This window comes from Alligator mississippiensis, chromosome 4, assembly GCF_030867095.1.
Source record: "Alligator mississippiensis isolate rAllMis1 chromosome 4, rAllMis1, whole genome shotgun sequence".
In the NCBI taxonomy this organism is placed as follows: domain Eukaryota; kingdom Metazoa; phylum Chordata; order Crocodylia; family Alligatoridae; genus Alligator; species Alligator mississippiensis.
The window spans coordinates 249,042,132-249,065,121 of record NC_081827.1 but is presented as its reverse complement, the minus strand read 5'-3'; the positions used below and the strand labels follow the sequence as shown (position 1 = coordinate 249,065,121).

General features: G+C 45.4%; 1 long non-coding RNA gene across 1 annotated transcript; it reads right to left on the bottom strand.

Annotated features, from left to right (window-relative positions):
• Positions 1 to 2,997: 2,997 nt before the first annotated feature.
• Positions 2,998 to 11,973, bottom strand: LOC109281332 (uncharacterized). The gene is made up of 2 exons (XR_002087942.2): positions 11,683 to 11,973; positions 2,998 to 7,530 (listed from the first exon to the last, which is right to left on the bottom strand). It is a non-coding gene; the product is annotated as an uncharacterized LOC109281332 (long non-coding RNA).
• Between the last annotated feature and the right edge of the window lie 11,017 nt (positions 11,974 to 22,990).

Genomic DNA, 22,990 nt, shown 5'->3' with positions numbered 1-22,990 from the left:
GAACAGAATAACCTAGAAACAAGACACCCTACGGAAATACTATTTTCCCACTGTGTGTTCTGTGCATCTCAATAACTAGGCTCATTTTCAAAAGCCTCAAATCAAGGGGGTTGTAGAGCAACACTCAGCACATAACAGACCGGATGCCTAAGTCTGACCTCAAAATTACACCTCTAAATAGGTAGCCTCAGAGTTTTTGAAAACAACTTCTTATTTCGGGGTCTAATTTTGAGGTCAGACTTAGGCATCCGGTCTGTTATGTACTGAGAGTAATTTATATATGTTATGCAGTCCTGCCAATAAGTGCTGCTATTCTGTATTAAGTTTGTCTTCTGTTGCTGCCTGCTGTTATGCTTGAAAAACATTACGTCCTTTTATTGGTACAAAAAGATGGTTGCCTTGTTGCTCCCGGTCTGATCTATCCGGGAGAAACAAGCCTCTGCAATTCACAACAGTCGATACAGAAAAGTGGCCCCAGCTTTCACAAAATATTTGGGTCTGTCTCTAAAAAAATCACTCCTTGCATTGACACAAGTAAGAACTGAACAGGCGGGATTTTTCTACGCAGTGCAATGGTCATTTAGCCGCTAGTCCTCCTTTCCTGTCTCCCAAATCTATCAGTAAATATACCAGGGAATGACAGCTCTGCTCTGGAAACCTGTTGAGTAGGAGCTGAACAGAGCCCAGCAAACACATTTGACACCGGCTTCCTTAACACCATTGATATATTCTGACCTAAAAATATCTCTCGGTGCTAATCTTCTCCAATATCTAGTTCCACTTCCTCCTAAATCATGACAAACCTGCTTAGTGGAGATTCTCGGAAAAGGGCAGCTCATTAACAGATGTTGGTAAATCATTTTTTTAATTGCTTATTGATAACTTTAGCCTGTTTTCTTGTAATCCACGCTATTTTAGTACCTTCTGTTTTCACCATAAAAGTCTCTTGGTAGGAAAAGGTGTATGGGGCAGTGGTGAGGTAGGTAAATGAGACCCTGAGCTTGATAGGGTCCAAAAATGGCATGTTCGTTACAGCTAACTACAATCTTAATGAGGATACTGAGACAACTGGAAGAGCAGCAGGGCAACCTAGGCTAGCACCTATAGCACCAGGCGGTATTCATTTTAATAGCACCTCAAAGAGATTAACTCCAAACTCACCCTCAAAGGGAAAGCAGAATCATAGGTTGGTGTCCTTGGGGGCTCCTTCCTTTATTTCAATAAATCTCCATATATATAATTGGTTCACCTGAGACTCAACCAACGCAGCCCAGATTTACTGTGGTAACCTCTGCCACAACGAGCTGCTAGAAATCGTGATTTTTCCTGTATTTTCCCCCAATCCCATCCTCCCCGTAACCTTGTAGGGGACTGATGTTCCCAGGCTTGATTCTGCAGGAAAGAAAGAGGATGAAAAGTTGCAAACTGGTGATGGAAATCCCTCTTAGCTCATTTTAAATCCTTTCTGTTTATTCAAGAAAGAGGAAGAAAAAGGAAATGTGTCTTAAATTTGAAGAAATTGCCGTATTTTTTTTGTATTTTTTTAATGGTTCTTCAAAACGAAGGCTGTTATTGGATAGCAGCTCTTTAAATCACACAGCAAGCTGCATATTTTCACCCTCCTCACCCCCAACTACTGCCCTCCTAAATTCACAAGAAAGGATGCGGAGCCCAGATACATTCCTTTTTTGCCAATTAGGGAAACCTCTGTCAAAAATCAGCAGGTAATATGACTTCCCTTTTAGCTGATCCAATGCAAAAGTATCTAATTTACTTCTGTGAGCGAGATTCTGGATCTGCTTGTTTGCAGTTGGACTCCTGGCCTTTCAAGATTATAAAGACTGGCAGATAATTTATAGAGGTGACCTGAAAACAGTCGTATTTTTCCCACCGGCATGCTGATGAAAAATGCTTGTGCTTTGATCAACTTTTTCACTGCAAAATCTCAACTTTGCTGCAAAATTCTACCCACAAGCTTTTCCGTTATCAGCAATGGATGGTTTGTTTTTTGTTTTTGTTTTTGTTTTTGTTTTTTTTGGGGGGGGGGTTGCCTCAACACTGCCAAAAACTAGAAAATAATTTCCCAAACCCTTACATTTTGATTTCAGCAGTTTTGGTTTTTCAAACAAAGAAAAATGTTTGCATTTTTCTCCAAAACATTTTGCTCCTTTTGCAATCCAAAGACGTTTTGACAAGCGATTCTTCCACCATCCCTTATGATTTCAACTGTCTGTATTGGGTGTGCGAATGGATGGCATGGGTTAGGGGGAATTAGTAGATGCAAGGATTGCCATAGAGGCCTGAGCAGAGACTTGAAAATGTGGTTGATGTATATGATCTGCTCAGAGATACTTCTGGAGCTATGTTGTCGAGAAGCAAGGAGAAGACTGGTGAATGAGATGAACTGAGCCAGTTCCCAGGGAAGTACAAGATCAAGGTTCCTAGACCTTTGAAAAAGCATGCCTCTCTATAATTACAAGTGCATCGCACCAGATCCTTTGAAAACAAGGACTTCTCCAGAGATTTCACTGGGAGTTAATCCAGATCTTAAGATAAGTATCAGCCTAAGCAGATAGGCTACAACTTGTTGGTCTCAACTGGAAGCAATATGTGAAAATCAGTTTTAAAACTAGGATGGAAAGGGATAGTTTGCAATGGATGACCCCAGCTGGACTGAGTTAAAGCAGTAAGCTGAAAACTTTAATACAGATCATAAATTTGATTAAGTTTTGCACTGGCGCTTTTTCATTACTTTGCCAAGGAAAAGTAGATTACTATGAACTGGCAATAAATCTGGCATGATGATTTGCAACTAAATATAGTCTACACACTAAATTTGGCTTTTCTTTTGCTAACTGCTTTCACACTCTTCTGAAGCAAAGCCATATTGGACAGACGTGCCGTTCCCTTTTGGTGTCAGGTATCCAGGTATTGGTCTAGAGGAAAAAGCAACCAGGACTGGTAGTACAGATGATCTCTTTTATTAGACCAACAAGATTTTTTGCAAAAAAAAATTCTTTAATTGCAAGATTTAGGGTACAAACATCCTTCATCGGGCATTGGAGAAAAGATTTTAAAAGTTCTCCTGGGTAGAAATGAAAGTTCATATTTCATAGGAATTCACAGAGGAGTCGATAGATGGAAACCTCCTCTGGGCAGGCAGTTCAGAGCTGGTCTGAAGCCTCTTGCCTCCTGCAAGGATCTGGGATGATGCAAATTGCCTTGAAAAAAAGGCAGGAACAGGATCTCAGATCTCAGGAGCAGGATCTCACCATCTTTTCTCATTTGATGTCATCAAGGTTTGAGGCCATCTTTTTGTTTTATATCTGCTTAATTGCACATACATAAAAAAAAGGACTAAATTCTTGAAGCAAGTTATTTCTTGTGAATTATTTGATCAACTCAAGTTGTTTGTTCTCATTTGCTTCCTTTTCATTTAAAGCAGATTATTCATCTTCTCTTCTCTTCCTTCCTTCCTTGAGAGAGACATTTCAAATGTTTTTATAATTGCCTTGCGCATATCAAATGCCATTAAAAATCATCATCGCTCTGTTGCTCGAGAAGCCAGCAAAATAGTATAGTACCCATTGAAGTAAATAAACCTTATTACCATCATTAACTCGAGGAATCACAGAGTCAATAACATTAGCAATGCCCATTCTGAAGTGTCTGGTGTAATTTTAGCACCACTACTAGACATCTAGGACCAAATCAGCATCCCTCTTGAAAAGCCATTACTAACTTCAATAGATTTACATCAGCTGTGAATATATCCCCTGATGCTCTTGAGGACTTAAAGGAATGCAACATTTTTTCATGAATTTTTAAAACATAAATTAAATGGAAAGAGGCCATAGAAGCATTTAAATGTTCCCCTACAGGGCTGTGATTGCAATCCCCAAAGCATTGTGACCGTGGAGAAGAATCAGAAAGTGAAATTGCAAATCGAAGGAGAAGCTAACCAGACTCCTCTCCTTCTCCGATCCAGGTGAAAGGCAAACACTTAAAAATGTCATAAAAGGTGAAAAGGAGTATAAAACTTTTTAACACCTTTTCTTTTCTTTTTTAACAGTGTTTTTAATGAACAGTGTTTTAATGCATTATTGTGGGGGGCGTTGACAAGATCCGAAGCTAGTATGAATAAGTAAAGCTCCATGGACTTCCATAAAACTACACTGTTTATATCAGCCAGGGACCTGTCCTTGTCTCTTTAGTCTGCTAAAATACTAGTCACAAATTTGTACATGGCTGCACGCTATTCCAGTGGTACACACATAGCAAATGCCTGAAATGCAGCAATATAGCAGTCATATATACTAAAATCATTTCAGGGATCCATTGCTTTTTACTTCTATCTTCTTTGTATTTCAGTAGACCAGTCATCAATAGAAATCCTGCAGTAAAAGCACATACAGTAAAAGCATAGATATATGTAACATTTAACTCTATATTCTGAAGAGCAGGAGTAGAACTCGCTTCCAGAGTGCTAATGCTTGCATTAGTTGTGCATAAATTGCAAAGGAATTTTAGTGATGGCATTGGTGCCAGAAAATAGCCAATCCCTAAGTCGTCTTTGTTTTCAGAGCAAGCAGAGGGTTTTTAGTTGATTTCTCCATTAAGGTTTTAAGAGGCACGAAGATTTCCTTAACGTCATACATTGCACTGTTCATGCACATGTGCATAGCTACGACCTTCCTGCTCTGACCCGCAGGCCAAACAACCTTCCTGAAACGCACACGATGCTGCGGCTGACGTCACAGGAACGTGCTCACGGCTGCAGGAGTTAGAAACGTAAAACTCACCAATATGAATTGTGCCGTGTTTAATCCAGCAATCAAAGTGTTATATAAGCTCTGCAGTGTAGTGCGTGGGCTAAGGTGAGGGCGATCAGCCTATTGCTCTGGGTACCAACTTATACATGCTTGGCATCAAACTGACGCAGGGAAGTTTCACACATCGCTTGTCACCCTTTCTTGACCGATTCACAGAGGACCGCTACCTGTGTATTACTTCCATGAGATGGACTTTATTCTTTAGCTCAGCTAGCAGCCGTCTGCAGTGGCACTGGCTAGGTTTTAAACCCCAACGATGACCAATTTAAAGAAAGAGAAGTAAGGTGCATCTCTACTTTGCCTTCTGCCCACTTGAAAAAAAGTCATTCGGGTCAATCTTACCTTCAAAGGACACTGACTGAAACCATTTAGCAGAGGTAAAAATCCTAGGGCAGTTCTTTTCTCCATTTCTTTCACTAGATGGCAGGGAAGCAGGTTTGAAGAATTCAGCTTATTCCAGGACAGCTCTAACAGACAACATCTTTACCAGCGTAACTTATAACTGTATTGTTTTAGCCTTGGGTTAACCCAGGGTAATTCTACACCAGATCTGAGTAAGCTACACCAGCATACTGTATTATCTCTCCTCTCCCTGTCTCTTGTCTCTCCTCTCCCTGTTTCCACTAGTGTAAAGGCTGATTCAACCAGCATCAACACGTCCTGTGACCAAGCTCAGCATTTTGCAAAGGGGAGAAGAGATGTAGCAAAGTTTCATGGCAAACCATTCAGAAGTCAAGAAACACAAGAAATCAGGGTGAATGCACCTTTTGAATTCTAATAATAACTATTCTCCAACTATTTGGGTTGGTCTAATAAAAGATATCAAATTCACCCAAGGAACCTTGTCTGCCATTTGAATTCTCACAGTAGTGCATCTGCATTATTACCCTGTTGTCTGATCACAGGTTATCTTTGATGTACCACAATACTATGCCTGTCCACAGTTAATGCCAGCTCACAGTTAAACTATGTTGTAACAGTTAGGGGGAAGAATAAGATTCACTCCTATCTGTCACATTGGAAAAGGATGTGAATTTTCAGGAAAAATTCAGCCCGTTTTTTTCTGTTGAAATTTGGCTGAAAAAAATGTAGCAGTAATAGGGAAAAAAATCAAATTCTGGAAAAATGTCAATGGTTCAACTTGCAGGTTCAACTTTCTTTTCTGCAAAGCTTGCAGTCCCTCCTTAGTGTCACATCGCTGTGACTTCTTGTGTTAAGTAGTGGTGGTTTCAGACTCACCTATCTGCCATTCTGTTCTCCAGGCAAGATTTGGCAGTGCCCAAAATATCTTAAGCAAGACATGTCTTCCAGGAAATCTGTACCGCCAAAAGCAGGAGCAGCCAGCAACGTTATGAGAGAGACAGTTTTGCAAGGAGACTCAATCAGCATCTGTTGCTAATAGTACAAGTGAGCTTTCTATTTGAGGTGCACAGTCCTCCTCCCCTAATCGTCCAGCCTTTCCTTAGAGCTTTGCCCAGCCTCATAGGATAGGAGCAGAGCCTTTCAAAGGAGACGATCTCCTTCAAAGGAGTTACTGTATCTTGGTCCCTGGTTGTGTAATTTTCAGTGTTAAAATGGTGTTGGGCTTGGGATCATTTAGTTTGATTTTTTTTTTCCTTTGACAGCAAAACCTGAAGCCTCTCCAGTGTGCCATTTGCACTCTGTCAGTCAGCCTGAAAGCATTTCCCCGATCATGTTGCTTTGCCAATAAAGTTCCTCTCTGTTCTTGCATAATGATTTAGCAAAAGCAGAAAAATATCCAGAAGACACTAAAACTTGGAGCATGGCTTTGACTCAGCCTTTGAATCACTTACCCTTTAAACATCAATGTGACTACCTTCCCAGGGTCTTTCCAGTGACTAATGCTGGGGAGTATGTCAATGGGACATAGTCGCCGATCGGATCATAAACACAGAAATCCCACTACTGAGGCTGAAAGATGAAGCTGTATGCTACAAGCAGCTAAAGTGCGGCATGACAAAATAATGCGATGTGTGTCCCTGGCCCTTCTCTTTAACACTATCAGCCTCTCCAAGACCTTCCTGTTTCTCCTCTTTTAGAAAAAAAAAATCATTTTAAAAAACAACATGTTCTAAATTCTCCCTGGAAATGCGTTTTGCGCAGAGGTGGGCGGGCAAGGCTGAAGGTCAAAAGTAGGAAATGATATTATTGCGTTATAAAAGCGTAAGTAGTTGATCCATTTTGTTAAGCATTGATGGTATTTCTGCGTTAGAGCCGCCTGCAATGTCAGCCTGAATTTCTAAGAGATAAAGCTATAAATGAGAACAGCTTCATTATTTCAGTGCTTTATCTCAGTCTTCTAAGAGGTAACTAAAAAGCCGTTTACATTGTCCTTTACCTCCACTGGCCCGAGGCTCAGAACAACACAGAAATACGTATTGTCAGTAAAACTCGGCTGAGCCATTTCTTGCTGTAATGGGGCAGGAAGGAGGCAGGCCGTTACTTACTGCCACGCGCTGAAAAACGTCTGTATGAAGCATCTCAGAGAGCGCTCAATGTGTGCTGGTGACTGGAGGCTGTTTTCAGTCCTGCTATAGTATCCCGCGATTGAAAAGTGTACGAGTCAAATCGCTATATGCTGTGGGAGTCACATCTGCATTTTTAAACTCCAGCGTTTCAAATGACAGGGTTTTCTACCACTTCACACACAGTATCCAGCACCGCGATGGACAATTCTCTGGAAAGAAGAAGAGGAAAGTAGTGGATTGGCTCCATTTTTTAATCCTGGCTTTTAATGTTAGTGTTGGGCCATGTGAAGACAGAGACCACAGGTTTTCGATTAGTTAAAGGATCCTTCTCCTGTGATCTGAGTGTATTAACCAGCTACTTCCCTCTTGTAGCAGTGGCAGTGCCCTCGACTCCTGCTTTCACCTAGAGCGGCGTTTCTCAACCCGTGGGTTGCGACCCAAAACTGGGTCATAAGAACATATGAAAGGGTCGCGAACAATCAAAGAAAAATGTGGAAAATCATGGATTTTCTCCTTTAAGGGGGGGCAAAGATGACACGTCAGCGGGGGTGGGGGGGAACATACCCCTCAGATTTGTGCACCTGCCACGTGCATGGGGCTGCAGCCTGGCCAGACCACCACGAGCAGGAGCTGCCTCCATGGCCCAGCGGGCAGGACACGGAGCAGAGCGGCGAGTCTCGTTGTTGATGCCACCGCTGGGACCCCTGCGGCAGCCGCACCACCAGCTGCGCGTGGAGTGATGGATAGGGGAGGGCCGCACTGCCTATACCTCCTCCTGCTGCCAGCCGCTTGTGCACCAGGCTCTACCCCACTCTACGCCCGCCATGATCCCCTCCAGCCCCCGCTCCCCTGCCCTCTACTTACCAGCTCCGAGTCCAGCTGCAGCTCTCTGCGGCAGCCAGCAGGGACTGCCCGAATCGTCAAAGCTCTCCGAAACTTTTCCAAAGATTTGGAGAGCTTTGAATCGATTCGGACCTTTTAATCAGTCCCCTGAGTCAATTCAGATTTGGAGATTCAGCCACCGAATTGGGCCGAATCTCCTCCGAATCGAATCACCACCCAAAGTTTCGCACAGCCCTACCTATCATCCTTCTCAAAGATTTAGACTCACTCCTGTTTTAAAGTCTCCAGGGAGATTCTGCTTTTGTTTTTCTAACAGATGTTTCTGACCTTGCAGTCTCAAAAGCCGCACACACAACCCTGCAAACAAGGCTTCCTGCGACAGGCAAACTCGCCGCAGAATGGCTCGAAAACTTGGGCTGTAATGCAGAGATGAACTTATGTTGCAGGGACTCAGCCCCTACTGATGTTAAGTAGTATTTTACCCTGCCGAAAAAACCCCAGCGGGACTTCCTGTCGAAGATAAGGAGATACCTTTCTTCCCCGATCATCACTAAATACCCAAGTTTCTTCTGGAGCCAAAGTTGGACGACTCTCCATTTACAACACTTGGACCAGCCATTACTTTCCACTTCTGATCCAGAAACTGGATGCCGGAAGCTTAGGGGATTTTTTGGTTCTGGATTTTGATTTAGCCCTTTTTTCATACACTGCAATCCCGAGAGCTTGAGAGGAGCAGTTGGAAAGAAGAGCAGGCTTCACTCCGTTTCACCTGGAAAGCATTTCCAGTCCAGGATCAGGAGAGCATTTCCGATCCAGGATCGGGAGAGCATTTCCAATCCAGGATGCAAACTCAATTAAAATGTGGCTTGCTGGAGATTTGTCGTGTAAACAGGAAGATGAGACTGGAGGAGACCCCGGGTCAGAAGTCCAGCCCCTGGTATTGCAGGCATCTGCATTTTCTAATCCTTTCATAAAAATGGATTTGCATGAAAGGGGCTTTTATTTTTACAAATAAGGTGGCAGGGCAGGACTGTCATAAGTTGTTACACCCCAGGACAGGGCAGCATCCTTGAACAGGAAATGTCACGGCCACGACAACCTTCTGCGTGGCATCAAGGGCAGTGATGAGTTGGAGGGGAGCGAGGTGAAAGGATCCAGCATGCTGTCGGCAGAAACAGGGAGGCGCTCCTGCTCTCTTTTGCACTAAAGGGAGAGGCACAGGGAGAGAGCATCCTGCAGACCGTGTCGCCCGCTGCCTCCTGCGAAGGCTGACGGTGGTGCAGCAGGAGAGGCACATGCCAAATTCGATCCGCAGTTAGCCACAGCGAGGAACGAAGCACCTGCCGTCTCCCCCTTGAAGCTCAGATGTCACGCAGAGAGATCCATATTGCAGCTGCTGTCTCAGGTCTGGTTTACCAGGCAGTCATGCGGCACCCCCCAGATGGAAAGGGGGAGCAGACGAGCTGCTTGGGTACACTCCGGTTGCAAAGTTAACAGCAACGGCAGAGCTGTCTTCCCCTGCCATCACCGTGTCACTGCCTGAATCAGAGGCTGGTCTTATCTGATCCAGTCTCCCTAGCAAAACTACGTGGACCCAGGGAGGGAGGCTTTTCCCTGCCAAAAGATGTCTCAGACGAACAGGAGCCAGAAATCTCTTCTTGTCGACAGTGGGGACATGACACCGAACTGCCCTGGGCTCAAGAAACGATGATGGCATTATTTCCAGGGGAGGGAGAACGTCACACAGTGCATAAGGACAGTCACAGGAAAGTCAGCAGAGCTCAGAATTGGACTCTGAAGCTCCTCTAAATCCCTCAGACCTGCCAGATTCAGGGGGAAACTCTCAGAAAACAAGCTGCTTGGTCATCTTTTGGCAGCTCTAGCTTCCTGCCCTTCGGGAAGCGGTAGGCTCAGAGTCAGCACAAGGATGAAAATAGGGAAGGGGGATTTTGAGTAAAGCTCTCCGAATTTTCCAGACTGGTTTGGCATGCAGGATGCAGCACGGCACCTTGGTTTCCCCTGCTCCAATGCATGGATCCCTAATCTTTTTCATCCTCTGAAGAATAGGCATAAAATACGATTGCTATTTGGCCAGAACGGTCAGGGATGTGATGGAGCAGCTGGACTAATGAGAGAGAGGCAGCAACACAGCAGTAAAGAAAAAGCAATGGAGACAGGCAGGGCTTCTTGTTTTATTTTGTTTTAATTCGTCTCCTGGATCTGATTGGGATCCTCCATGGTGTTATTATTGTTCAGGCAGAGAAGAAGCAGCTATAGTTGGGTGCTGAGATGGCTGAGGACCCTGAGTAGTGATGGGACACACAACCTGCCTTAAATCAGAGGAGAAGCATTGACGATCCCCTTAAGCAAAGAGGGGGTGAGACGCCCCATCCCCTGGACCTCTAACACTGAGTCCAGAAATGTTGCCAGAACCTGGGAAAATACCTGCTAGCTAGGGGAAAAGGAGGTGGAAAGGAGCTCACTGAGCAGCTCACAAATCTGAAGATATGCAATGCAGTCCCTTAAGTCACTGAGCTGCTGTCACAAAGCTCATCAGGGCAGGGGAGGCAGGAAGGCCACCTGAGATGCAAGTGGGTCAAATCCTGCTCTACTGGAGCAAATGGGAAGCGCTTCTGCTTATCTCGTGGTCGAACAGGGAGAGCCCAGTCATATGGTACAAGGTTAAATAAAGGTGGGATATGGGTCTCTTTTGAAAAGATGAGCCCCTGCTCCCTGGAGAAGTGGGATACCATCCTGCTTGGACAAATTCCTCTGATAAACCCCATTATTTCTGGAGGGCCACTTCCATCACTTAGGCTGTACCTGTAGGAGAGCATGGGAGAGGCATTATCTCGGCGTCCCCAGGTGTTTTCAGAACAGGCCTCACATCTGGATCAGGCAGATCTTCAGGGCAAGTTGCCAGGCTCAGTTTCTTCCCAAACCCTTGAAAAAGTGGGGAAGGGATGGGCTGTGCTAGGAGGATGGTGAGCTTTCAGGATGCCAGCTTTGCTGACAGCTGGCTCTGTCACACTGTGCTGCTGGAGGAACAGGGACCTGGAGGGGGGCACCAGGTCCAAGCCATTGTGTCTTCGAATTGCTTTCATAAAAAAGTGGTTTTGCTGTACTGTTGAGAGAGGTGGGTCTGTGCCATTAGCCTGTATTAAGTCCCATTAAGGATGCCAAGGGCACCGGGACTAGGATCTCTGTGTGCACACGCCAGTAAGCCAAAATTTGTAAACAGGCACGAGGGCCAAATCCCTCCGACGTGGCTCAGAACAAGCTCTCATTGATGTTCGCTGCAGTTTTGGCAGGGGGGGTGTCTCACGGATCACCCCTGAACACAAGGGACAGCACTTCAATGGTGTCTGAGCTGTCTCTCTCTCTCTCCCTAATTAAAATGCATGGAATATTTCACAGGCATTAGCACCCACTATGATTTATTTTTGGATAACATCCACCCCCTGTCCTTCCTCTTTTCCCTCCCTGCCTGCCTATAAATAGATTGATAGGATTAGTACCTGACTGGTTGTCGGCATGCCAGTCGTCATTCAGCCGTTCTCCACCTTCATCGCAAATCAGAGCTCATTCACAGATGGATAGTGGATTAAAGCTCTTACAACTTAATTCTTCCTGCTGAGGCTAGGATATCACTCCCAAGACAATCAGTGGAGACCACATCCCTGTTTCTGTTATGCCATGCAAATCCAGAATAACTCTACCCCTGGTTTGGACAAAGGAGATCCTACCCAAGGAATGAATAACCTCCTCTCTTTCTCTCATTTTGGGAATGCTGTTTCTTTCCCGTTCGAATTTTCTTCTGGCTTCCTTATGAACTTTGTCCCCTGTTGTAGCATAATGAACTCTCAGAATTTAAAAGCAAGGAAAAAGCTAGTTTTTCCTTAATTACACGTCGTCCTAGGTTGCAATCACTGGCATCTTGTGCCATCTTGTGGTAGCATTTCAGAAGTGGAAATGGGACTTTTGAACCACACTGTTGTCCTTGGCATAGGAGTCATGACACGAAGCAGGGAGTTCGGCACAGAGGCGCAGGCACCGTAAAAGGGATCATTAATAAATACACACCTCAATCCAATATCAATCCTTGCTGGAAAGGAAGGAACTAAAATGGTTTCACTTACGTATTGGCCTTTCTACAGGTCTAAAAGACAATTCAATTGCAGACAATTCAACTGTTCAGTTCAACAATTGCAGACAATTCAACAAACCGGCACATCTACACGTGCGTTAAGGGGCTTTTTCTAATGTGCATTACATATAGTACCTCCAAGGTGAGGTATTAAAGAAATGCACATTAATATGCAGCAATGAATATGCATGGTTTTGAAGTGACACTTCGTGCACAGTAGCCTATTTTACTGCACGTTAGCATAATTGCATGGTTTCTTATGTGACACTTTAATGCGTAGTAAAGTAGGCTACTGCATATTAAAACACACATGTCGATATGCCGTCTGAATGGCATTAGGTGGGTGCGATGCACAGAACGGAGAGTCAAAGCCCCTGTACTTATTGCAAAAGGGTGAGATGCCTACCCATAGCCGTGGCTTTTGTACTAAAGAGCAAATGGTTTTATTTAGATCAGGGGTTGAAGAAGCAATCGTCCCTCCAAAGTACATCGCAAGAGGAGCTTCTACCCATTTTCTGGCTCGTTGGCAGTCTCTGGTATTTATTGCAGGACTCTGAATCTTTGTCTCGCCTTGTGGAAGGTTTCACGCTCTTTAGAGCCCCATCTCACCCTCGTTATGTAAAGCTCCTTGTACAGTTTTGCACTACACACATGATGATAACGTTGGATGGACTTAGCAGCTGTAGGAAACGTCTGCCTGACGATTTTCTAATGCATTTAGAAGGCTGTTTTCTAAATCGTGCCATTTTCTGCGGGATTGCTACGCAAGGGAAGAATCTGTCTCAGAGTCTTACATCTGCAACTGGTGTTTTTTCCTTTGCGCGCGCACAAAGTGAGAGCCGGACAACGCTGGATCCAGAGGTAAAGGAGTATTAATGTGAATAGGGCCTGACTTAAATTGCAATGAGACAAAACGTATTTTGCAGCATGCCAAGCCAATTTGGCTGCAGCTATGCCCCTTGGTGCTGATTGGTGGGGGGGCCCTGCCCCTTAACACTGATTGGCAGAGAGGCCCTGGCAGGAGGTGGGACAAGAGGGTAGCTGCCATTCCTCAGCATTGATTGATGGGGGAGGAGGAAGGACAATGAGGCAGCCATCACCTTGTCTGCTGCCCTTTATGCCACCCCACCACCTGACGCCTTCTCCTCCCGGCCGCAAGGACCAGTGGCACCCAGCATTTGATTTTTATTGAGTTTTCTTTTTGTTGACATCACCAATTTTGCAGACAATCCCAAAACTGCAAATTATGTCGGTCCCTAAATATGAATGCTGCAAAGGGTGAGTCTCCACCGTTTTCTCAGCAGCATTGGCATTCTGCTAAAGAGCAAGCCTCACCCGCTTACGATCACTCAAGGAGCGTCCAGGCTTGCAATTTTATGGCATAAAAGGCTTGGCGTGGTCCCTAGAGCATGTCCTGGCACTCACTCAAGAGAACCTGAGTTTAAAGGAAGGCATGGCAGTGGTTTCAAATGTTGGAAAGGCTGCTGCAAAGAAGAGGAAGAACAACTGTTCCCCCTTGCCAATAAAGTCAGGACATGAGAAAATGGGTTTAAATAGCAGCAAAGCAGGTCTGGATTACACTTCAAGGAAAAAGACTTCCTGGCTGTAGGCAGAGCAGTGGAGCACGCTGCCTAGGGACAAAACTGGAATTTCCTTCACTGGTGGTTTTTGGAAAGAGGCTGGGACGGTTCACAAATACGAGCGTAGGATGACGGGAAAGTAGAACTGGAAGGGACCTCACATCTGCATCTGTGCAGGGGGTTGCACGACACGGCCCTGGACGTCCCTTCCAACCCTATGTTTCTAAACTGGTATTTTACATGTATCAGAGGCAGAAGAACTGAGTTAAACTGGTTTAAATTTTACTGGACTGGATTCATTCCAGGGCATGGTAATGCTATAGAAGTCAACCCAGTCGTGTAGGAGATGATCTCTTTCCATTTAGTCCAACTTCCACCACCTTAAACATCACTTTGTAACCTGGCCACACCATGTGTCCTGGAGACTGGATGTTTCTACTGACACCTAAGGAAAATGCACATTTTACACTTTAAAAATAAAGCGAAAGTATGTCGAGTTAGGCTTTGATGCCTGTTTTGCTGTACAATGTATTTTTGCAAGGAAATACTTCCGCAAGATTATGCTCCAGTAGGGTCAAGCCCACTGTACACATGAGTAAATGTGCAGCTCTGGGTGTGTCAGTAGGCCTGTGTATATGGGTGCCTGTGGGTGTGTGTGTGTGTGTGTGTGAATTGGTGAGAGGTGACCAAATAGCATCCAACAATTCACTACGGTGTCCATGAGCATGGAAACCAGTCATTGATGAGCTGTATTTATAGCCCTTTATTAGCTGACCAGGAAGATTCCTGCAGCTAAACTTTTTTTCATAAGAACATTCACAGACAGAGAGTTTAAATTGATTTAATTAAGGCAGATTTGGGTTTTGTCCTTACAGTCTAATATGCCTTTTCATGCTGAATGGCATCTGGCAAAACAAATAGTCTCGCTGAAGCTAAGAGGACATCAACAGCACTAGACAAAGATATGTAGAGAGGAAAACCAATTGATTTTAGGCAGGGTAGTTCATCCAATCAGGGAACAGCATCATAACTGGTTTTTAAAAGACCAGGACCGAGCTTGAATAGAAATCCCCAGCCAGGGATAATCAAATGGCTGTTCACTGCATTCAGTTGGTGAACAACCCAGGCCTCAACCACATCTCTGAAAACTGCAATTAAAGACCCTTTTTTTGCAAAAACCTAGTTGGTCTGATAAAAGATATCACCTCTACCACGAGTCCTGCTTCTCTGAAAATTAGACCCTGACCCTCCGCCTCCCAGTGCAGAAAAAGGGTAGAAAGTTCATGATTCCTTTTCATTCTTTCTCTCTGAATCGACTTTAATTCCCAAATTCCAGCATCATGATCAACTGCATGACTGATAGATAAGGAGGAGGGGCATTTTATCCAAATGTTCCCCTTTTATTTAAACATTTGAAAATGTGAATGGTTGTGTTGCGGTGATGCCAGCCAGCTCTACCGCGGCGGTTGTGAACAATGAACAAATTAACAGAAATCCTTATCAGTTTGCAAACCATCTGCTACCAGGAAGAGAGGAGCAAAATGAATCAGATTGTCTGGACTGTATGATTTTGATCAGTTCTCCTGTTTTCATGAGCACCCTTGCTTGAACCTCTGGAAGGCTTTGGGCATTGGTTTGTGTTAAGCCAAATTAGAGCTAAAGGAGTTGATTCATTCTGTATTAAAAAAAGAGTTTATTCATATGCAAACAAACCTGTTCCTATTAGCTCATTTTCATCTCTCCCTTCCTGGATTAATTTTCCTCATAAAGTCTACCATAAAGTCCTTATGTTCTCTGACAACTTTTTTTTTTTCTTCCAGGGACTAGGTTTTCATACCAATTAATAATTCTATTTAATCCTTCTTCTTTCTTTTCACTTTCAGTTTTATTTCATCTTCTCTGTTTCCTCTGCCTTTGACTCCTTGAAACAATCTGGTTTTAGCTTGGAGACGAGTCCCTTATTATTAGTATTTTGGCTCATTAGATTAATCTCTGCTTTAAATTCCTCTCTTTCCCTCATCCTCGCAGAGTCAACTACTACCTCCTGTGATGTCTATTTGTGAGCTGTTGAAGGTCACTCTATAAAAGCTCTGTTACATTTTTCTGAGTGTTCAGTGTTGAGAGATTTGGGGCGTATGGATTGTCTAATCCTCCTATTTTATATATATATATATTAACGATAAAGTATTGGAAGTACTGTGTTGGAGCTCTAATTATTTTTTGTTCATGCGGTGATGTACCCCCGTGCCTTGCAAAAACACCTGTATACCAAAAAGCTGACATTTCTATCCTCCTGGGCTATCACGGAAAAAAAAGAAACTTTCATGTTCAGGCATCCAAAGAGACGGAGCTGAGGTTAAAAGGGATTTTCATGAAACGGAAGGCAAACACCATTAAAAGCTGTAATTTTTGCTCTTAAGAAATTATGCATATTTAAAAGGGTGCCTTTGAACTCATGCCACCTAAGTAGAAAAACAAACAGCTTTTTGAGAGTTTGGGGATTATTTTACATGAGAATTTAATTTGTTTAAATGGAAATGAATATGGATGAGGGAATTTGAATAGGTTCGATGTGTTCATCGGTTGCAGCTGCCAAGCAGGGACTAATCCTGCTGATTAGTGAGGGCAGTGATAAAAACACGCTTGTACCCAACATGTCCCCTGATTTGGCAGCTTATCATTCTTAAAGACCCAGATGTCAGGAGCCGTATGCTAATGTCCAGCACAGAATAGTCCTCCGGTTTCCATTTCAAAGCGCTATTAGCAGCACTGATGAAGAATAGAAAGGCAGCAATGAGGGGAGACAACAGTGCTCCTGGGAGAAAGGAGCACCAGCCATGACCGTGCTGCTACTTGACAGAAATCATAATCCTAGAATTTAAACAAGGGAACGAGTCCAGTTGGCAGATCACAGGCTTTACCACCGACTCCTGCGATCTTGCAATGCTGATCCAGGGAAATGAGCTGCAATTGCATTTACTTGGACTGCAAGCGCGGTGGGCCGGGGAGCCGTGTTTTCTTTGGACAGCACCCAGCGCACCGGGGTTCCTGGCCCATGACAGAGGCTCCTTGGAGCTACGGTCAGAAAAAGGAAAAGCAGCAATGCAAAACTATGTTATAGGCAAAATGCATCGAGGTGAAAAATGCCGTATTTTCTCACATAGAGCACACCCCAGAATGAGATATGAACCTTATTTTGGAAGGCAGAATGAAGAAGAAAGGGATCTTTCCTTGTAGTAAGTCACCGTAGGAGCAGCCAGGGAGGTGAGCCTACTCATGGTTGTGCTCCCTGCAGATGGCATGCAGACTTTGCTTTTGCTTTTTACCCAGTAAGAGGCAGAAACTGCTCTTACCGTATTTCTGGCATGTAATGCACACGCCAATTTTCAACAGCTGTCTTTTGGGGAAATGGTGTGTGCCATTGGTAAGAAAATATGGTATCTCTGGATTTCAATGATTGTTTGGAACATCTTGCCAGACATTTGCTGCCCAATTATCCCTTACCGTCCAGTTCAAGGAGGAAGGCTTTACGTTTAGCTGAAACGATGAGCCGGAAGTATAGGATGAAGAGTGAAATGGTTCACTCTTGACAGCTGTCAGTGCAAGAAGCACAGATCATAGCTGGCAAAAAAAATATTAAAAACTACCTCAAGTTGGGTTTTTCTTTCCCCATACAAAGACAGTGAACCAACTCTGCCCGCCGTTACACTGCACGACCCCAGGGACATGAAAGAGATGACAAAGCTATAATTTAAGGTAGAGCCAGTCGCACTTTCTGCATTGGTTTGTCACACCGCCAGTGACAATTAACAGCACACTGGTTGTCTGAATTGGCCGAAGAGACCTACCCCCATTCATACCACCCAATGACAAACTGATGGGGTGGCCGAGGGGCAGCTTCTCCTGCCCTAGCCCATCATGTATCTCTACTCCGAAGACACAAGGGGATTTTCAGTCTCCAGGCCCTTCATCCACCAGCCACAGTTGCTATTTCCCTGGCATTTCAAGAGCTCCTCTGCTGAGAGTTTGCCAAAGACAAATATAAAACCCTCTCTGTTTTTGAAAAATTGGTTGGCCTGAATTGCGGCCACTTGGGCTACTCCTAAAAGTTGTTATCTTCATTTAACATCCCTTTTATTGTAAAAAAAAACCCCAACAACAAACCCAGATGAGCTCACTTTCGTCCCCAGAGTAATTTCAGCTGCAATTGCATCAATGGTCACTACATACAATCAGAGCATCTCAGATTCTTCTCTGTCGTGGGCTCACTTCGATGCAGACCAGAAGCAAAACTCATCCTAGGAAAGGTCACAAGGGTTTTAGATTCATAGGTTCATAGAGTTGGAAGGGACCTCAGTGGGCCATCTAGTCCGACCCCCTGCCCCAGGCAGGCAAGAAAGGGGTCACCAAACCTAGGGTCACATGAGTCCAGCCAGGTGCCTGTCCAGTCTCTTCTTGAAGACCCCCAAGGATTGGGCAAGCACCACCTCCCTTGGGAGCCCACTCCAGATCCTGGCAACCCTGACTGTGAAGAACTTTTTTCTAATGTCCAGTCTAAACCTACTCTCTAGTAGCTTATGGCCATTGTTCCTTGTCGTTCCAGGGGTGCCCTGGTGAACAGATCATCTCCTACTTCATGTTGCTCTCCCTTTATGAATTTGTATGCCTCCACAAGGTCCCCTCTCAGCCTTCTCTTGGAAAGGCTGAAAAGGTTGAGGTCCCTTAGCCTTTCCTCGTAGGGCCTTCCCTGCAGGCCTCTAATCAGGTGAGGGGCTATTCTTTGGACCCTCTCCAGGTTGTTTGCATCCTACTTGAACTGCGGCATCCAGAACTGGACACAGTACTCCAGCTGTGGCCTGACCAGTGCCACATAGAGAGGGAGAATCACCTCCCTGGACCTGTTTGTGAAGCACCTATGGATGCACAACAAGGTGCAATTGGCTCTGCTGACTGCTTCATCACATTGGTGACTCATGTTCATCCTGGAGTCAACAGTGACTCCAAGGTCTCTTTCTGCCTCAGTGGAGCTGAGAAGATGGCCCCCCAGCCTGTAGGTATGGTGGCAGTTCTTCCTTCCTAGATGCAGCACCTTGCACTTGTGTTTATTGAATTGCATCCTGTTGCTCTCTGCCCACTTCCCCAGCCTGTCTAGGTTGGCCTGGATCTGGTTCCTCCTCTCCAGGGTTTTAGCTTCACCCCATATTTTTGTGTCATCCATGAATTTGTACAGGGTGCTTCCCACCCCCTCGTCCAGATCACTGATGATGTTGAACAGCATTAGCCCCAGAACTGAGGCCTGAGGGACTCCACTGCCCACATCTTTCCAGGATGACAACAACCCATCCACCACCACTCTCTGAGTGTGACCCTTGAGCCAGTTTGCTACCCGGTCTACCGTACAGTCAACCAAGGCAAATCTCCTCAGTTGATTTAGAAGGATGGTATGGGATACCATGTCAAAGGCCTTCTTGAAGTCCAGATGGATAACATCCACCTCAACGCCTACATCTAAACATTTGGTGGCCTTGTCATAAAAGGAAACTAGGTTAGTCAGGCAGGACCTGCCTGCTATAAACCCATGATGGTTACTCCTCCACATCATATTAGCCAGCGGGCTTCCACAGATGTGTTCCTTGATACTTTTTTCTGGGATTTTCCCAGGGATGGAGGTAAGGCTGACTGGTCTATAGTTCCCCAGATCCTCCTTCCTCCCCTTAAAGATTGGGGTGACATTGGCCCTCTTCCAATCCTCCAGGGCCTGACCCAAGCACCATGAGTGCTCATATATCCTTGCCAGAGGTTCAGCTATGACACTCACTAATTCCTTCATTACCCCATTACGGGGATTGTCCCATTACAGCCATTGCTTGGGTTTCTCTGCTTTGAAAGGCACCTACCTTTAAAACTTGTGCTTTCGGTGCATGATTTAAGGGAGATACCACTGAACAATATTTCATCTTTCCTCCTAATTTTCTAATAAAAGATGTGAAAATTACATCCTTATGGAATGAAATGCCACTGCTGTGCCAGAAAAAATATTGCGTGCATAGGGTTGGAGTGAGTTTCCCAGTCACTTGGGGTGCAGACAGAAGTGCAGCGCCCCACTGCAACTCATCATAGCACAGGAAGCATTCTGAGTTACAACGATCCCCCAAACCAAAAAGTAGTTCATTGTCGGGCCCAGAGGGGGAGGGAAGATTGGGGAATCCAACTGCTGGCTGCAAGCCTGCACCCAGTTTCCCCTAGCGATGCCCCATCCGCCCTCCCAGCCCCGACACTGTTTTCAGAATGGGAGGAGGGAGCTTATTCTAGGTCCCCCGCCAGCTGAAAAAACCCAAACTGAACTCCCTCCACTCCCTTTCCCTGGTCCTATTCTGAAAACAGCTCTGAGGCTGGGAGGTGGCAAAGACACAAGTTACTGAAAATGCTGTGTTTTGAAACAACGAGGGGTCAGATTTTCATGGTCTTGGACCATGGGTGACTGGTGCCACATTAGTCAGCGGGGGTACGTGCCCCCCCCAGTTACCAGTCAGCAACCACGAAGGTTCCCCCGCGGCCAATCACACCAACCGGGAAGTAGCTGGGGCACTCCCAGAAGTGGCCATGGCTCTTCATCCTGCACTCCCACTCCCCGGCAGGTGCTCACAGGGGGGCACTGGTGCTCCCACCTGCCCCCCTTGCCCGTCACCTAAGAGGGGAGCACAGCCTGTCAGAGGGTGCATCAGTGCTCTCAGGGGGTGTACATGCACCCCCGTGCCCCCCCCCCCATGCATCACCACTGCCTTGGGCCCTTTTAAAGCACTTCTGCTTGGTCACAGGTGCAGAGTGGTTTCAGGGGCCAGATCAGGTGAAAATTGTCACTTCTGTCTGTGCCTCTAGTACTCTGCTAATGTGATTCAACTCTTCCTAGCTCTCTGTGTGGTTCTTATTATTGTAGCACTGTTACTGTAGGATTTAAACACCTTGCACACAAACCAGGTCTGCAAGGTGATCCTCACCCTTTTTACAGGTGAGGATCAGAGGCACAAAGAAACTGAGTGATTTGTCCAAGGTCACGGAGGGAATTTGACAGACCAGAGATCCAGCAGCCAGATCACTCTCCCCCGACTCAGAGGACCTGCTTTTATGAGCAGAGACTTGTTCAGGTCTCCCAGTCACCTGCTGGGTGGCATCTCTCTGGGGAGTGCCAGGAGACCATGGCACTTGTGATGGCTAGAGTATAGTGATGTCTCAGTAAGGCAGACTCTGAGATGAGGATTTTTTGTGACATCTTTTATTGGACCACCTGTATAGTTGGGAGAACTGTTGGACAAGCTTAGATAGACAGAGTCTACCAAGAGTTGAACAGAGACCCACCAATTTTATCTAGGGGTCTTTGACCAGTACTGACCTGCATCTCAATATCTGACTGAGAGGTGGGTGCCCTGTTCCCAATCACGTGAGCTGTTCTTTTTTTCCAAAGAGCAGCGTAGAGAGAATTTGGAGCTGATGTGATTTTTCTGTAGCTTCCCGTCCTGCCATCCCTCATGCAATGAGGCGTATAGGCTTCACACTAAACCAGGTGGGGTAACTACAACTTAAGAGTTGGATTAGTCCCGTTTTGATTATTCCTGGAAGGTGTGTAAGGTGCAAAGAGGAGTTAAAAGAAAGGCACTCAAAGCAGTTTGGGACCAGACAGAGAGAGAGGTCATGGGATGGGCTGGACAGAAGCCAGGCAAAAGGAGAACTTGTGGGAAAGGTGAGTGATGGTAGGGGAAAGGTGGGGAAACTTGTTCTGTCTCCAGAGCTGTTAGTAGCCTGGATTACACTCCTAAGGTTGGTTGAATTTATCTTTCCTTTGTAGAAAGTCAGCTCTGAGCCCTGCTCTGGACTGAAGAGCTGCACTCAGGGTTGTGCTGTTAGCAGTGGTAAGACCGCTAAAGCATCTGTCAACAACACCCCTAAGTCCATCTCTTTGATTTCTAGCCAAAGCGTATTAGATTAGAGGTTAATATTTCTACCTGCGCTGGTCTCTTCGATTTCTTTGTGCTTGTTTGTCTGAGGGTTAAGGTGGGTTAAACAAGCAAGGCTGCATTAGCCCTGCTTAAAGATGTACTAGTGAGAACCGACCTGATTTCCACCCATTGTGTATTAGGGTGTACTGATTTGTGGACTCGGGCCCCTGAGGAAGCCCCTAGGCATACACTGCGCTGGCGAGCAAGGCATCTCAGGGCGGTAATGCAAGAAACCCTCCTGCTGAGCATAGTCAGTGCCTGGAGCAGGGATGTGCCTTAAAAGCCATCCCTCAGTGGGGCATCGGTGTTTGGCATAGCTGCGCACACATGCCTCCATCCACAGCCTGGCAGACTCCTGACGGGAGGCACCAGTCTATGCATTTCCTATCAAGCAGTCACTGGATAAAGTACATAAACCCAGTCACTGGAGCAGGTAGCAGAACCAAGGGCTTCCCATGTACCCTGACCACTATGCTACACTCCTATTTTCTCATACTCTCTCTGTGTCCCAGTGGGTGTAAGTCATAGCCCTGAGGACCTTGTAGCCTGGCGCTGATGGTAGTCTCCTGGTATGTAGGTAGAAGGTGATACGAGTTTGAATCCACTCAAATGGAGGTATGAGTTTGAATCCTTTCAAGCGGAGATGAGTACAAACCTGTCTCTCACTTCCTGGCTGAGGGATCTAGCAGCTAAAATAAGATATAAAATGTGGACAGTACCTCCTTCCCTGCCCATTAGGGCTGGGTCCAGACATTCAAAAAGCTTGAGACAATTAATCTGAGTTGCTTGGTTTTCTGTAAGTGGCATAATTTAGATCCATAGTGAACAGAGCACACATTCGCCCTTTGACTTGGGGGTGGCTAATCTTCAACTGGGTTTCACCATTTTGCAAGCAGTCTACATATGCTGATTTCTGTTCTGTTATGGGTATAGACCAGTTTCTGATTACTTATACTGGTAAAAGTGTCATATCAGTACCTGGCCATAGTGGGAGATGCAGATAGCTACAAATGCATTTTAGGAGGGGCTGGATCCTGCAAGGCTGTGTTAGATGACTACTGGATTGAGCCTCTCCAAGGACTTAGGTGGAGGAACGTGTAGCTTC